This window comes from Ictidomys tridecemlineatus, chromosome 1 (assembly GCF_052094955.1).
Source record: "Ictidomys tridecemlineatus isolate mIctTri1 chromosome 1, mIctTri1.hap1, whole genome shotgun sequence".
NCBI classification, from domain to species: Eukaryota; Metazoa; Chordata; class Mammalia; order Rodentia; family Sciuridae; genus Ictidomys; species Ictidomys tridecemlineatus.
Window position 1 is genome coordinate 111,986,640 of NC_135477.1, and position 18,520 is coordinate 112,005,159.

The following is an 18,520-nucleotide window of genomic DNA, read 5'->3' on the forward strand; positions in this document are numbered from 1 at the left end:
TAATAGTTTTCCCTTTCAAATTTGCTTATGTGTGCCTTGTTATAGTTCTGATCTTAAATGTCCTTGTTATAGTCCATGTAATAAATGCTTGGTGCCCAAACTGGGGAAATGAGAGAAGTGGTGACTCATTTGGGGGAAGTGGGTGGTCTTTATGTCATTGGGAATATGTTACTGAAAAGAATTGTGGGTGTCCAGTCTCCTCCTTATTCTTTATTTCACTTCCTAGTAATGAGGTAAGCACTCTTTGTCTGTCACATGGTCCTTCAATGATGCGCTAACACAGGATCAAAGCAATAGGGTCAACTTATTGCTTATGGGTTGAAACCAAAATTCATGAGCAAAAAGTAAACCTCTTCTATTTAAAAGTTGATTAATGCATATATTTGTTATAGTGACAGAAAGTTAACATATGCCTATAGAGATATGTTCAAAATTTATATATTATCATAGAACAAGAAGTTCTTGTTCTATGATAATATATGACTCATGATATGTATTTCAAGACATGAAAATATAGTGTTCTGGATAACTAAAATTACTATAGATCTTCCAATGTGATTGTTTTCATTACAAGAAAAATTTCCAGATAAATATGTTATTAGCTTCAGTCTTCTAAGTAGAGATTGTCATTTTCACCTAAATGAGAGTTTGGTCCAACAGGGCCTACTAGTCTCTGGCAGGCTCAAGGCAAAATTGCCACGTGAGTACAGAATTTATTTTCAGTCCTTTCTTATTTTTTCTTCCCTCTTCAGTTATCTCCCTCAGGCACCCAGTTGTCTTAAGCTGCTGCTATTGCTCCAACCTGTCACTCAAGAGGAGAGTTACATCTCTTTCTTCAAAGAAAGGCCTTAGGAATTAGTGCACAAAGTGTTCGACTCCTCCCAGATAGATTTGCCTTTTAAAGAAAGATAGGCAGGGTGCAATTGTTGCAGTCAAAGAGGGTGGATGTTCAGGTATCACTTTGTAAATGTGTTGAGACAGAAAATTTCCCATCCTTCCTCAAATAATGTCATGCCTTTTCATAATATCAATTTGATGTCTAACTGCAAGCTTTCTGAGCTCCACTATGCTTTGAAACAAGAACATATTTCTTAAATTACAACATTTTTTGAAGACCATTGTTGGGTTGCCATCTTTTTGATGCATGCCTGGTTTTCACCAGTTTGTGCAAAGTCATTCTCTCCTCTGTTTGATTGTGAATCTTTCTAGTATCTAGCAGAGTAGGGACTTGATAAATACTAGTTGATGAAGCTGCCCCACCCCCACAATAGCTGACCTATGTTGTCACTTATGTTTCCCTAGACACTGTTGTTTAATTGCTTTCAATTATCTTAGTCTGTGTCTACCCAAGCAAAATGAAGTGGTGAGTCAAGCAATTGTCTTGTGTATGTGATCAATATAGAAATTCAATATGGATAATTAAGGTACCCCCAACTCACTTTTTCCTTATAACAAGCTTTTTTTCACCAGAATTGTTCAGATAATTGCCTCAAATGTCCATTTTATTTTGCATCACAGACACAGGTCTGTAACTAGCCTAACAGACCGTGGAAAAACAGAATGGTCAGTGCAGTTCACAGATAGATCAACATCTAGTTCATTCATCTGTAGTGCTTCTTGGTAAATCAGGCTGACTGGCCTTGGAAAATTCTATTGATTAGTTCTGTCTCTTCAAAGTGAGGTCTGTAAGACACAGAGATATGGTCCTGACTTCTGTGTTTCTGAATAGTTTCACATCCACCATTTTTCTCATGGCTGTATTTAAACAACATACATCATAAAAATATATGGAGATTAACTGATTAATTTGGAATTCAGATTCTATAAGTAGCCAACAGAAACATTTTCTATCTCAAATAGGTAGTGTTTGTAGCATGACAACAAAAGTAAAAGTCAAGCTTGTTTAATGTCATCAGGTTGCTAAAAAAAACTAGTACAGTTTCATTGAGGGATAATATCTTTTTTTTTTTTTTCAGAAAACACTTCCTCTGAATCATTGAAGTAAACTTTCAGGGATAAAAGAAACTTATAAAAATATTTATTGGGAGCTTTAACTTCAAATATTTGATAAATGCCCACATTTTAAAACTTCAGTCCAGTTTATTTCCTTTCTAAAATTACAAGCTAAACACTCAGCAAGTTCTGTGGACCATGTGATTATAGTTTTATTTCCCCTATAGCTTCCTGCTTCTCCTAATCAGGTTAGTTATGTAGCAGATTGCTTTAGAAAGGATTGAAATGAGGTGGTTGCATTTTTAAGAAGACGTTTGAGAAGGAGTGCTAAAAGAATAAAAAGACAGACTGTGAAAAATTGCTGGTAAGAACAAAGTAAATTGTATAGTAAAAAGTATGAACGAATTGAATGAAGCCTGTTTTTTTTTCAACTATCAAAAATGCTATGGAATCATATTTATTTACACTTGGCCCTGAAAGCCTTTTTTGTTTCAATGGGGAAAGAGTTTGTATGCTTTTTTGGCTATACACTGGTTTTGCAATGGTATACTTTAATGGCATGTTTATAGAAGAATTAAAAACATATGCAAGAATCCTTCTCTTAAAATACATCTGGGTTTATATTTTAGGGAAAACATCCTTGGAAAAATAGATTCATTTAAGATGAATTCAAACACAATAACCTTCACTGTAGATAATCATTGAACCTCCTCAAAACTTGGCAAAAACTTTCCTCTTTTATACCAATGATTTGTGAAGGAGAGAAAAGAGGAAAAGTTTATTAAAAGAAATGCCACAGTATGGATTTCTAAAATATTAGGTCTCTGTCTCTAATATTTGAACTTTTTGCTAACTTCCTTCCTCATCCGATTTCGTGTTAAAATTTCTAAGTTTGCATTTTAATTTTATATAAGTAAATGAATATACCCAGTATTAAGAAAGCATATCAGCTGGAAGTGGTGGCGTATGTCTGTAATTCCACCAGCTAGGGAGGCTGAGGCAGGAGGATCACAAGTTCAAAGCCAGCCTCAGAAAAAGCAAGGCGCTAAGCAAATCAGTGAGACCCTGTCTCTAAATAAAAATACAAACTTGGGCTGGGGATGTGGCTTAATGGTTGAGTGCCCCTGAGGTCAATCTCTGGTGCGCGCGCGTGCACACATACACACACACACACACACACACACACACACACACACACACACACACGATATCATAAAGCTGGTAGTGTAGCTCAGTGGCAGAATACTTTGTGACATGCACAAGTTCCTGGGCTCCAACCCCAGAACCACAAATAAATAAAAGATAACCTTTGATATCCTTCAAGGGAATCAGCACATTTAAAAAAATTAGTACATATCAAATGAAATAAAATGACTCTTTATGATTCATCTCCAAATTGATTTGTTTTTCATTGTATTAGTTAATTGTTTAGAAAATTTCCATAGAATTGTATCAACATTCACTTAATTTTGTCTGAGTAAGCCAAGCCAGAATTTGATCTACTGTGAAGATGATGATTATCAAAGTGCATGTAAAACAAGGCAAAGATCAGCCTGGAACAAGCTATATTATTTCTATCATAAATAGAAATGCTTTTTCTATTGACTTCTTTAAACAGAAGTCACTTTATATGCAAACAAACCCTTGCCAAAATGAAATCATTAAACCAAAGGGCATTTTATTGTTGTATTATTCCAGAAGCTTACTATTGTTAGAAAGTGTTCCAAATCATTACTGAATGATGAAATACAGGATATGACTTAGTATAATACAGTACTAAAAAGAGATGCAAGTGACTATATTTATCAAAGTTTCATTTTTTGTAAATCTATAAATCCACTAATTTTTATTACCCTAACTCTGTTCTGCTGTGTTTAGTAACCAACTGTGTTTTTGAAGCAAACAACCCATTAAAAACAATTATGGGACTAAACAACCTATACACCCTGAATATCAACACATTCTTTTTATGTCATTAGAGGAAAACCTTTGAGACCAGCTGGGTAAGATTACCACCTTTGACAAAACTCAGTAAGTAGAATGCTAAAGATTGAAAAGTGGAAGAGAAATAAGCTAACTGGAAATTTTTTTAGTGGACTTTAGGTAACAGTTTAAATGTTCAGGAGTGTACAAAATAAATAACTGAAATAATCAAGTAGATTCTTAAGGAATTTGATTGATGATTCAGTAGATGTTCCAATATGTCTATTCTATTAATAAAGTTGAAATACTTGTTCACTGACATCATATTGATATTTTAAAACTTTCCATGTTGATTAAATTTTACAAAGGAGATAAACAAATGCTACAAGGTAAAATTTATTAATTTTTGAATATCCAGGCTTAAGAAATTGATGAAGAAATTATTAATGTCAATTAAATGTAAAATTTGTCAGGTATATGCCCATTGCATTACATATGCCACAATAGAGAAGCTATCCTTTCAGTCTTCAAAAATTATTCTCTGATTCAGCAAAATCTAGTCATTATTAAAGAGCAAGAAAAATTCCAGCATACATTGTAATTGTTGTATTTTCCTCTCATGTAATAATGTGAAGAAAATATCAACTATTACTCATGTCAAAAGTATATTCATTGATCATTTGCAATTACATGTTGCCTATATCTTCAGAGTTTTGCAAAAATATTAATGAAAGCATTCTGTGATAATTAATTGACAATATGTAATTTACAATACTGATACCATTTTCCATATTTTGGCTATTATAGATAATGCTGCAATAAACATAAGATTGAAGGCTTTTTTTTCTGTGGTGGTGGAGATTGAATCCAGGGCCTTGTGCATGCAAAGCAAGTACTTTACCAACTGAGCTATATCCCCAGCCTTGAAGACCATTGTGTTTGAAATATGGATTTTAATTCCTAAGTATAAATATCCAGAAGAGGAATTGTTGGATCATATGTTAGTTTTATTTTTAATTTTTCTGGAAAACCACAATATGGGAAATGGTCTTTTAATGAGAGGAAGCAGTCACAGAATAATGAGTGACCAAACAAAATAATAACTGAGTAAATTCACATAATATTTTAGATGGCATTAGGTACTACAGGAAATATGTAGTAATTTAATAATACAAATATGAATGTTGTCTTGCATTTGAAATAATGTGAGCAAAGTAACTCATTTACAATATTTAGCTATAAATTAAAGGTGGAGATGATTAACTATAAACAGAGCTGAATGTATATAGTGATAGTATCACAAAGAGTCCGGTATGGCTGGGACAAAAAGAGAGATGGATAAATAGTAGTAAGAAAACAACAGAGGTTTTTAGATATAAACAGGTGAAACTGGGCCTTCAGCAAGGTTTTTAGAGGAATGAAATTATGACACTTATTATTTTTTATAAATTTTACTGTATAAAATACATATAATATAAAATTGACTCAAATGAGGTGATCACATACCTTGGCCCATACTGACTGATATATATATATCATCATCATCATCCTTTGGTATCCACAGAAAGTTTATTTTAGGACCCCTCACAGACATCACAGACATCAAAATCTTTGAATGTTGAAGTCCCTCATATAAAATAGTATAAAATTTACATATAACCTTTAAAACCCTCCATTATCTCTATAGATTGCTTGTAACATGTAATGCTATCTAAATGCTACAAATGTAGTTGGTGTGCTATAGAATTTAGGAAATAATGACCAGAGAAATGGTCTATTATGTTCAGAATAGATGCAGGTTTTTTTTTTTTTCCAAATATGTTACATTCATAGTTGGTTAAATCTACAAATGTGGGCTCTTTGGATAATGAGGCCAGATTTTATATAACAGAGAAAGAAATAATTAACCATATAAAGATGGATGATGATTTCACAAAGATTTAAACTGTATAATTTACAATGAATTTAACAATGCTGAGTTTGTTGGTAATAATGACAAAAGTGGATTGTTCTGACAAAAACGACTCTTTAAAATGCAAATGCATATGTCGCCAAAAGGGAATAGAAAAAAGGAAATTAAAAACATCATCTAAAAATATGTTGCAGGGGGTCTGAGCTTGTGGCTCAGTGGCAGAGCACTTGCTTAGTACATGTGAGGCACTGGGTTCAATCCTCAAAGCCACATAAAAATAAACAAAGATATTGTGTCCATGTATAATTTAAAAAATATTTTTAAAAATTAAAAATATGTTGCAATGGGCAGCAAAGAAGTAGGCCAATATCTGACAGGGAAAACAGAACCAAAACAAGGTCTTGCTTTTAGATAGGAAAAGAGGTTTGATACACTGGAGAAAACAATTTTGTAGAGAGGGAAGGCTGCTACTGGAAGGAAAGATAACTGTGCAGTGATGACTTACCAAATCTGGTGAGGACCAAGCACATTGAAAATACTGTCTGGGCATAAATGTACAAAAAAGTATGTGCCTGCAGATGTTTAGAGTTGGTAGATCTGCTGCTGGAACCCCAGAAGTTCTCCTCTATTGGTGTCATTTTCTCAGGAAAGTGGAAATCAAGTGTATCAGCTGAAGATTGTGATAAATAGGATTAGGTTGGACAATGAGAGGGTAGGAAAATATATAAAAAAAGTCACCTAAAATAATAAGGATGTCATAATTTTTGGATTATTACAAACACTGAACCTTCTTTTGTTGTTGTTTTAGGCACTATTGGTTAAGAGGGCAGGGCATTGCTAAAGAAAATATGAAACATAAATCAAATTGTTTTTTTCTTGGACAATAGCTACCAATTGAACACATATGCTAATAGCTGAGAGAAAACACTTAGCATGCTTTCATAAACAGGCATGAGTAGGACCCAGAAAACTGATAGTCAAAACTTGTCCAATCCATTGACAGATCTATAACATTAGCCATAACAACTCCCCAGACCTTACTTAATATCTTAATCTTTAAAATCAAAGGTTTTAATTAGTAGTTTTTAAATAGTTTCTAGAAGCAAAACTCCTAGAAATAAATGATGTTAACTTTAATAACTGTCAAAAACATATGAGCAATGGATCGTTTTTCATTAACTGCCACTTATATGTATTTTGCTTCTCTGAAGGTTGTATGAGGGGCTGGGGTTGTGGTTCAATGCTAGAGTGCTTGCCTGGCACTTGTGAAGCATTGGATTTGATTTTCAGGACCATGTACAAATAAACAAATACAAGAAAAAGTTCCATTGACAACTAAATATATATATATATGTAATTGTATGAATAGTATGAATATAATATATAATGATTACTTTTATTATCTACTTATTTTCATTCCAATGCATTCTCTTTAATCACAGTCATTTGAAGATGATCAGTTTGGTGCTCTGGATTTTCTAAATAAATGTGATAGTGTTATTAAGTTGTGGTATGGTAACTATTTTAAATTTCAGCCAATTAATTCTCAGAAGTTTCAGCTGATCTGTTCAATCCACACTTAAAGCCAATAATATAAAAGACCACAGTAAACATTCCAGTTTGGACACAGAGTGAGCCATGCTACAGCTATGACATTTCTGGTCTCTCAGTTGGGATTTCAAGGACATCTCATATCTTGTTGACATCTTTCTTCTAAAGAGTGAACAATACTTCTTTAATCTACCACTGAAGAATAGACTGAGCAAAATTCAATTTGTCCATAATTCTTCTGAGGAAGTTTGTATTTATAAAAAGAGAGAGAGAGATCATTATCTGGTTGTTTCCACAGTAGCCTTGTATTAGGGATGTTCTCTTGGGTTTAAGTCATGATTTTAACGATAATTAAAAGGAAATTTCAAGACACCACAAAAGGATATCTATTATAGGTTTCACATTGACTTTAAATTCTTTTTAAAATAAGTATTCTCAATATGCTTAGTTAGTATCTGCCTGAAAGTTAAAAATATCAAATATCCAATGAGTTTGGAACCTCAGCTGGAATTGCTCAGTCATGTAGGTGGTTTATGAAAATATGAGTGTATGTGATTTTCAGGCAACTATCCATCAAGTTCAGTAAGAGTAGATTTCCTTATTCTGATGAGTAGTATTACTAGGATCTGAGAGACCAAGTTTGTGAAATGAGAAAGAAATTTAATCATAGTTTCCCCTCATACCTTTTCTCAATCCTGCTAACTTTCTGGAGCCAAGTCCCAAATAAAGCAGTCTTTTCATTTCTCAGAAAGTGACTGTCTCTCCCTAAGGAGATTAAGCTAGTAGACATTTGTTGTGTGAGGCAGCAGAATTAGTGTGGGCGTAGGATTTCCTTTTCATCAAAGTGTAAATGAAGACATAGTAAAGGAGTAGCACTAATATGTCCTCAGATATATTTTGTTTAATAAAATGTCTGTAATAAAATACCTCTTGTATTAATAGCTTCCTAAAAGTAATAAAAATCATTCCATGGCAGGGATTAAAGAATCAGTGGCCACAGATTAATGATCCTAAATGTATCAGATAGTGCTCTTATTCTGACTTTCAGCAATTGTTACAATTTGAAGTGTGGCTTCCACAAATTAATAAATGAAAGCTTAACCCCTATTGTAACTATACTTGGAGATAGATCGTTTAGGAAGATAAAGGAAGGGGAGGAAGGGATGAATGATTTCAGTTAACAAGGTATGAATGAAGTATTTCATGAATATATTCATGAAAACAAGTATTTCTCATAAAGTAGAAATTTAATTATCATTTTGCATTATAACATTGCTAAAATTTATGTCTATGTATAATTCTAATAGCTGTTAATTTTAAATAATGTGTAAGAAAGAGGGAGAAAACAAATGACTTATCTTTAAGAAAAACTTCAAATTTTCCACTTTGAAAAGAAGATTTCTTTTTTTAATTTTTTTCTATTTAATTGTAGATGGACACAATACCTTTATTTTATTTATTTGTTTTTATGTTGTGCTGAGAATCAAATCCCATGCCCCACATGTGCTAGGCAAGCACTTTACAACTGAGCTGCAGCCCCAGCCCCTGAAAATGAAATTCTTAATATATTTTCATTATTACAAGTATTTTTAATGTATAATTTAGCTTAAATAATAATTATACATTATTATATAGCTAAAATTAAAAACAACTGGTTTCTTGTGAATTATATAAAAATCTTTAAATACTTGGCATATATACACTTTTTAGGAATGAAAATAAATTCTGGTCTGAGTATAACTTCTGAAAATCTCACTTTGCAATACAATTTTCTGAAGATTCCACACGTTAAGGAATCATCTTAATACAAACAAATAACGCATGCTGATATAAAGTCTATGCACTTTTAACAAAGTGTATAGATTTGTGCATGTTCTGGCATCAATTCCACTTAGAAATTGTTTTGAAAATTGTTGTTTTACCAAAGATAAACAAAGAAAATGATATATGTACTGTAACACTGGCTGGGGATGTGGCTCAGTGGTGAAGGGCTTCCCAAACATGTGTGAGATCCTGAGTTCAACCCTGGGTTCAACTCTCAGTGAAAAAATAAAAACAAAACAAAATGAACACACAAAAAAAAGAACAAAAAAGAGAGACAGAGAGTTTGTATCACTCACATAATATCTAAATGTGTGTGCTACTAACTAGAAATAAATTATATTATATATAGATTGTAATGCTGATATATTTTTTTAATTATGTTCTTCAAAGTAGAAAAAAATATAAAATTCAAAGATATGCTTGGCAGTGTATGGTGAACCTTTCAAAATATCATCATAAACTGAATCAAATATAAATTTATTTTTCACTTAATTCAATGTAGCAATTTAGCTGTGGCCAGAGTATTTATTTATTGATTGAATGAATAACTGATTTAGAGATAGGGTTTCAATATATTTCCCAGGATGATCTCTGTTTTAGTCATCATTTTTTTCTGCTATGACTAAAGGATCTGACCAGAGGAGGAAAACTGTAGAGGAGGAAAAGTATATTTGAGAGTTCATAGTTTCAGAGGTCTTAGTCCACAGAGCGCCAACTCTATTCCTCAGGGCTCAAGGTGAGGCAGAACATCATGGCAGGAAGAGTGTGGCAGAGGGAGTTACCTTAAATGGTAATGAGAAAGCAGAGAGAGAGACTCCATTCTCCAGATACAAAATATATATCTAGCCATGTCTCTAATGAATCAGTTCCCCACACCCCACCTGCCTCCAGTTACCACTAAGTTAATACCAACAGGGATTAACTACTGATTAGATTAAGACCATAATACAATTATTTCTCCCCAAACTTTCTTGCAATGTCTCACAAGTGAGCTTTTAGGGGATACCACATCTAAACCATAATAATCTCAAAACTCCTGGGCTCAAGATATTCTCCTGCCTCAACCTCTGGAGTATCTAGAACAAAATGCATGCACCAGAATACCTGTATCACTCATTTTTCTTCAAATGATTCTGTGACTGGGTTTATGGAAGTTGTTGAAAATTTGGCAAGGTCAGATCTTTAATTTTTTATAAGTACCATTGACATATCATTTTAACACTGGAGTTTATAGTAAAATTGGGATAAACAAAAATACATCTGGAATTTAAATGTACTATAACTATAAATTTGTAATGTTTTACATAGACCTACTTGTTCCCCTCCTTTTTCTATGATTTTCAGAACCTCCCTGTGTGAATATCCATCACATTCATGAAAACCGTATACCTTCAAGTAAAAATACTTAAGATTTTAAAGTATAAGCCCATGTCCTATAATTTTCCTAATATTAAATTATTGAAGAGTAATGAAGGTTTACTTAACTGCCTAAGTATCAAGCATGGAAATATTTTATTTTGACTATAGATGCAATAATGAAATCATCTCTATTACTAAGATAATGACCATAAACTTCTCTTTCCAAAATTTTTGGACTCCTTTGTAATTTATAGTACATTCCAATTCCTTATACTCATCCATACTCAGAACCATCCCTAGTTAAGCATTCATCTGTTTTCAGTCATGATATATTATGTTTTATACTTTTAAAAAATATTAAACTTATCATTATAATTTATTTATATCTGATAATTTTTTCAGCATCAGTATTCATGTTGTTTTGTGTATCAGTTATTCATTTCTTATTGATTAGTTGTATTCTATTATATGAATATACCATAACTTATGTACCCATTCACCTTTCAACAATTTTGTTTGTGTGTGTTTATTGGTTCTTTTTGGTTATACATGACAATAGAATCCTTTTTGATATAATTATATAAACATGGAATAGATTTTCTTCTAATTAGGGCCCCAGTCTTGTGTATGTACATGATGTTGAGATTCACTGTGGTGTGTTCATATATGTGCATTGAAAAGAGGTATCAGATTCATTCCACTGTCCTTCCTTTTCCTATCCTCCCTCTACCCTCCATTCCTTTTTGTCCAACTTCTATTCATCTCTCAACAATTGTGTATTTCTAAGTTTTGCTGATTTTTAATAGAAATGCCAAAATTATTCTTGTGTTAACATGTGTTTTCATTTCACTTAATTAGACATGAAAGGGTAAAATGGATGAGCTATATAATATGTATATACTCAGTATAATTAAAGAAAGCCAAAATTATTTTCAAAATGTTTGTATGTGTTTGTATTTTTCTTTACAATGTCCGAGTGTTTCTTTCATTCCACAATCACAGTAACACTTTAGTTAATTTAAAATTGTGCCTGACTTTGATCCATTTCTCTAAGAGTTATAATTTACCAATTCTGGAAAATAAATATAAATAAAGGCCATATGTGGGATGGACATAGACTTGAGATTATTTATATTACTAAGGTTAATGATAAGATGAGATTTCCTGGAATGAGGAATTTCATCCAAATAAGAGATGCAAAAAGAATGTTCATTGCATAGATTTTATAAAACATGGAGGTTTTTTTTTTGTTGTTGTTGTTTATTTTTTTACTAAAACTGTTTTTGGAAAAGGCAAAGCAAAGGTAAGGATGGCAAGATTCAGGCCTGGGGTGCAATTCTGAGGAAAGGAGAACCCTGGCCAGCTACCTGACATCCTACTTACCTAGGGCAACTGAGTAACCTGAATAGAAAGTGCCAGAAACATAATTTTCCTCAGGAAATAAGGAGCTGAAATCCTTTGGTTTCTTAGTAGAAGAAAAAATGTCGTCGGGAAAGACATTTGTGTAAAAATTCACTATACAAAATTGAGTCATTCCTGTCACATCCCACCACCATGGAGTCAAGAGTTCATGGAGCTGGAGGGAATACTCAGATCATGGATATATCTGTTCCAGAAACTATCTCCCAGAACCAGTCTCACAAAACAACCTGCCATAAATTCAACAGTATTTTTATTTAACAGCGGATGATAATTCTGACCGTAAGACTTGCTTTACATGGCAATGCCACAGCTTGCCATTTAGAGATTGCAAGCTCCTGCAAGTCACAGAAGTTTCTTGAACACCAACTTTCATAGATGTTTCTGTTTAGAAAAACTCCTCAAACCTCCAACCTGTCCTTTCTTTTCCAGAGAGTATATTAGACACCAACCTGGCCTGTGTATGAGTACCCCAGCTGGTTATCTAGATTTTACTCTCAAATAAAAGCTCCTCTTTAATCCATCCTTATATTTTAAAAACTAATGTTGACATTTGTATCTGTGTCTATAATACCGAGTCAGAATTAGTTTGAAACTCAGTAATTCTATACTAATAAAACCAACTAGAAACACGAGAAGAGAGTTTTACTCTTTTGGCTTTTTATAAACTTAAAGCATCCAAAGCAGCCAAGCAAAAAAAAAAAAAAAAAAGTGTTTTAAATGCGTAAGCAGCACAAGAACACCTAGAAGGTAATCAATGCTGAGCAAAAAAATGAGCTCAGTGGGGTTTAGGCTGCTCTTTATGCTCTTATACCTTCCTTTTTTTCCAGCTACTAGATAGAAAGTGGGAACACAGTGACACCACAATCAGAGGTCATTTTCGGCCCAGAGAACCTCCTCATTAAGTTTCAATTATTTTGCCAGTTTGTAAAACTGCTCAGTTTTTTCCATGTTTCTTACATTCCTAACACATGTAGGTGGTTAATATCTCTCCACATATGTTTCACAGCAGGATCTGAACTATTAGAACACTTTCAGCTGAAGTTCTTTTTCAATAGAGCATGTAAATGTGACCCCTGATGGGTGGTGTTTCCTCAGACATGATAAGAATCACTGACTCAGCCACAACTTCAAGCAAGAGCAGCAGAGGAAGCCTTGCTTATTAAGTTTCACTGGTAGTGGATAAGGACAAAGAGACCACACATGATGTTTCATGACATGGGCTGTGTGTACTTGAATAACCTTAATAGATAAGACAGTGAAATTGCCTGCTAGATGTGAAGCACAATAAAACATTCTGTTTGCTGTCCTAAATATATCTATTTGTAGGAATTACGTGGATTGAACAGAGCACTTCACTGCAGAAATTAGATGTGTTACTGAAATCAGTTTTAGATAAATTTGTAGTTTATTAGATTTCCCTTTTAGCTAAGGAACACAAATATACTTGCATCTTCATTCTAGTTTTTAATATAAAAAAGCTATCTAACTGTAAGAAACTCAAATGTGATTTTGTAAATGTTATATATTTTAGAATGCTTAAACCAAAATCACATAAGATATTGTAAAATATTTTTAAGACTACTTTTTAAAATTGTTGTCTGTAAGTCTTGCCATCATATTTGATTTTCTCAAGGATTCAAACAAAGGTAAATAGAATAGGTTATCAATTACTTATTTTGCAAATAGGAAAATTGAGGTTCAAGTTACCATGAAAAATATACAGTCAGAACATTGTTCATTATTGCATTTTATTCATTACTACTCTGATGTAATGGTATATAATTTGTTTTCTCTACTCAGGGTCACAGTGGGTGATGTTGATCTTGTCTTTTTCTATTTTCCTCTTAAGCAAATTCTAATCTGCCCAAGAGCTTAGATTCACATTCACACATCTTGCAAAAAGTTAATTCCTTAATAAAATGGAAAATTTTGAGGACTGTGCCCCAGTTAGCCACCCCAGAGGAAACAGATGGCAAACACAATACAAGATATTTATAATTCCAGGAGGCTTTATTCATAAGAATTTGCAAAGTTGTGAGGTAAGGAGAAACCAGGGATGGTGCAGTAACCAGGTGGTTTTTACCCCTATGTCTGAAGGATAATAAGACCTTGGGTAAGAAAAGTAGGCTGGTGTCTTCCAAGGAAAGTTGTGAGGAGGTTTGGGGGGCTAAATACCTGCCGTATCTATCGTCTTTATGATCTCCTATGTGGAATGTCCTCATGGTTGAACATCTGAAGACACTGTATAAATTTATGTGTTCCAGATAAGATATCATTTGGGCAGTGGGAGAAACACCAGAAGGGAGAAGAGTGGATTTATAAAAATGAAATAAGTAACAGAAAGAATTCAGTAAGAAGTTTGTCAAGATAAATAGGCCACTTAGAATACTGTACTAAATGATAGAAAATTCTGTTGCTTCTCTTGGTAGAGGCTTAGAGTAATTTGTATAATTAAGCATAGTTTGTACTTCTACACACATATATTATCATCTGATTCCAAGAGTAACAAAGGGCAAATCTAGGTAATTACCGTACTACTTCACCTGTATTGCAAATGTAAGTGATAGAATATATGCGTGCACATGGTGGGCCTATAGAGTTCCAATGAATGTGGTAAAACATTTTTAAAAAAGAAAATAAGTCCAGATGACTCTAAGATCTAGGCAAATAACATAAATGAATGAATTATGCTGGGTTTAAGGAAACATACATTTTTAAATGTGAGCCTCTTTTCCCCTATCATTTCCTCAAATTTGATAGGAATGTGGCTACAATTGTATTTTCTCCATTTATTGCTATTTGAAAAGAAGAAAAGGAACACCAATAACAAAAGAAAGCAAAACACCAGCAACTCAGTAGTAAACTGTTCATGCTCAACAGAATTTGTCATATCTATCTCTTGGCTGCCTGCTTCTTCCTGAAGGTAATGGACCTTTTTCTGTGGTCATATGAGAGAAACCCTTCTGTTAGTGAATCAGCAGAATAGAGCAGATTTCAGTTGCAGAGATATTCATTTTTTTGCTAATGCAATTTACCCCTAAGAAAGTGACTAAATGGCATTTTCTTTTGTGGACTACAAAGTGTGTACCAGTTATCTATTGCCGTAGTAGCATTATCTGACATATCACCCACAACTCAGAGGCTACAAAAATAAACACATCTATAATGTCCTTTGAGTTTTGCTAAATTATGATCAGTTTGGCTGTTACTGCTCATTCCTCTGTCGTAATTTGTTCTTTAAAGTGTCTGAAGATTGACAGGGTTCACTCAATGTATTGAGGGCTTGGAGAATTATTCACTCATTTTAGATGATCTCAGATTGACTGGAGCAAGTCATTCCTTCCAGGTTTTATCTTTTAATAGTTATAATGGACAGCTTCTCCTGGTAAAAAGATGAGCAAAAGAGTAAGAACCAGGGCTGGGGATGTGGCTCAAGCGGTAGCGTGCTCGTCTGTCATGCGTGCGGCCCGGGTTCGATCCTCAGCACCACATACAAAAACAAAACAAAACAAAACAAAGATGTTGTGTCCGCCGATAACTAAAAAATAAATATTAAAATTCTCTCTCTCTCTCTCCTCCTCTCTCACTCTCTCTTAAAAAAAAAAAGAGTAAGAGCCAGTCTTCTTCTGCAAGTACATTTCTAGTTTCTTCTTGTGATGTGTTTATTAACATCCCATGAGCTAAAACACATCACACATCTGAACACAGATCAGGAAGACATCAAAAACTTAGATGACAATAGACATATGTTTTTCAATATTTAAAGAGCTTTTTTGTTGGCAGAACATGATACAATGACCCTGGGATGGATGAAAGGCAGAACACTTTGTTACTTAAAGGCTCAACTGAGAGATGGCTGCTAAGCAGGATCACACAGGGAATTGCATTTAGGAAAGCTAATAGCAAACTGGCATGCTGGGAAGTCATTTTATGTATACCAAGAGTGGTAAGTGGGATAAGCTAGATTTCATGGGCTCCCAGTGGATTCACAATTTTGATTAATTTCTTGGACTCTGGGGTATAGGGACTGTCTTCACATGTCTGATACCTGTACCTGGGGTGATTAGTGAAGGTTCCTAGTTGCTCTGCCTGTGATAACCAGATAAGGAAGTGGGCAGTTTCGAGCCAGTCAAAATTGGTCAAGATTGCATTTCCAAAACAACACAGAATCAAAACTCTATTATACATGGATTCAATAAGAGATGAAAAATCAGAGTAATGTTTTCCTTCTACCATAGAATAGAATTTAGATACATCCTTGCTCCAAATTCCTTTTGATTAAATTCAAATCCAAAGCCATTTTTTATCTCTCTCACACAAAAAAAGATTGTTTTAAACATTTTAACTTTCAGTATTTTGAAGGTAATCTAATTACCACCAAGAATTTTTAGTCAATTGTATATTAAGTCTAAAAATCTGGGTCCAGGAGAGATTTTCCTAGAATTATCTTCCTACTACCATTTGTAAGTCTCTATTATGCTCTATTATCACAAGTGAGAATTATTGCTACCATAATTCTTTGGACAATCATTCTCTGAACCTGCATAATTGAATATGTATATGTGAACTACAGTGAGCTTAGAATGCACATCCTGAGAATTCCTGTCCATGCAAGAGTAGTGCCAGTTCTATGTGTGCATATTGTCATAATATGCAGGTGCCTCCCCTCCAGATTCACATGATAGAAACTTAATCCTTCATACAATAATGTTGGGAGAAGAGAGTTATTAGGCAGTGTTTGGGTTGGGTCATGAGGGTTAAGCCCTCATGAATGAGTTAATCCAGTTATAGAAATGGATTGCATAAGCAGGTTCCCTGTCTTCGGATCTGTCATGTGAGACCTCAACATCTTCCCGTTTTTGCCTTTCTACCTTCTGCTATACAAGAACATAGCCAGAATCCTTCAACAAAAGCAAGTCTTAATTTTGAAATTCCTAGTTCTCCGAATTGTGATAAATAAATTTCTGTTTGTTGCAAATTATCCAGTTGCAGAAAATTAGAGCAGTACAGAATAGATTAAGAAAGCAATATACTGTACATTGCTGCAACAAGGAGTAGAATATTTACAATAGTGATATACCACTGTAGAGTAGTTATTAACAGTTCCAGACTGGTTTTCTATTTTTTCTCTTTTCCTTATGCTTTTGTAAAGGAAAGAATGTGTCATTCTAACATTGGCACTTTTGAAAGGAAAGAAAGGATTATATGTAATGAAAATAAATACGTTTAAAATGCTTATTAGTAAATGCAAATGTTTCATCAAATAGGAGAATTTATACATTTGCTCTCATATATATATATTCACAATAGAATCTTTTATTTGTCTTTTTTTCCATGAGTTTTTTGTGAATTATGGATACAAGTCTTTTATAAAATTTGTAAATATTTAAAAACTTGAATCCTCTAAAACATTCTAATAAAATATATTTCTGTGTAGTTAAACAAAAACTTATTTTAATTTTATCATTAAATATAAAAAGTAAAATTTTGACACATATTTAAATACTCAAATTTCTTACAATATGAAAACCCATCCTTATTTCTGCAGTCCATGTAAGTGGTATGTTTTTTCCAAACCTTTCACTTTCAATTTGTGTTTTTTTTTTTTTCCTATGAATGAATCTCTTGAAGGCAGCATATTGTTGGGTCATTTTTTAAAAATCCAATGTACCATTCAATATCTTTTGATTGGTGAGTTTAGGTCATTAACATTCAGGATTATTATTGAGACATGATTTGCAATCCTGGTAATTTTTGTTTATTTTGGTATTTAACTTGACTTGGTTTCTTCTTTGATTAGTTTTTCCTTTAGTGTAATACCTTTCTTTGCTGATTTTCATTGTTGTTTTTCATTTCCTCCTCATGGAATATTTTGCTGAGGATGTTCTATAGTTTAGGTTTTCTAATTGTAAACTCTTTTAACTTTTGTTTATCATGGAAAGTTTTATTTAATTATCAAATATAAAGCTTAATTTTGCAGGTATTGGATTTTTGGTTGGCCATACATTTTCTTTCAGAGCTTGGTATATGTTTTTCTAGAATCTTCCAGCTTTTAGCATCTGGGTTGAAAAATCTGCAGATATCCTAATTGGTTTCCCTTTATTTGTAATCTATTCCTTTCTCATGTGGTTTATAAAATTCTCTCCTTATTCCATATACTGGGCATTTTTATTATAATGGACCTTGATGTGAACATGTGTGATTTTGTACATCTGGTATCTTATATGCCTGTATTTGATTTTCCAATTAATTCTTCATGTTTGGAAAATTTCCTGATATTATTTCATTAAATATAGTGTTCATTTCTTTGGTTTGGAACTCTAAGCCTTTCTCTTTCTGAATAATTCTTAAATTTGGTGTTTTTATATTATCCTATATTTCTTGAATGTTCTGCTCTTTGTCTCTTACCATCTTCACTGTGTGGTCAATATTCTTTTCAAGAGTACATATTTTGTCTTCATTGTCTGAGATCCTGTCTTACAAGTGATCTAATCTTTTGGTGGTGCTTTCTGTTGAGTTTTTAATTTGGTTTATTGTTTCTTTCATTTCAAGGATTTCTGTTTGCTTTTTCAGAAG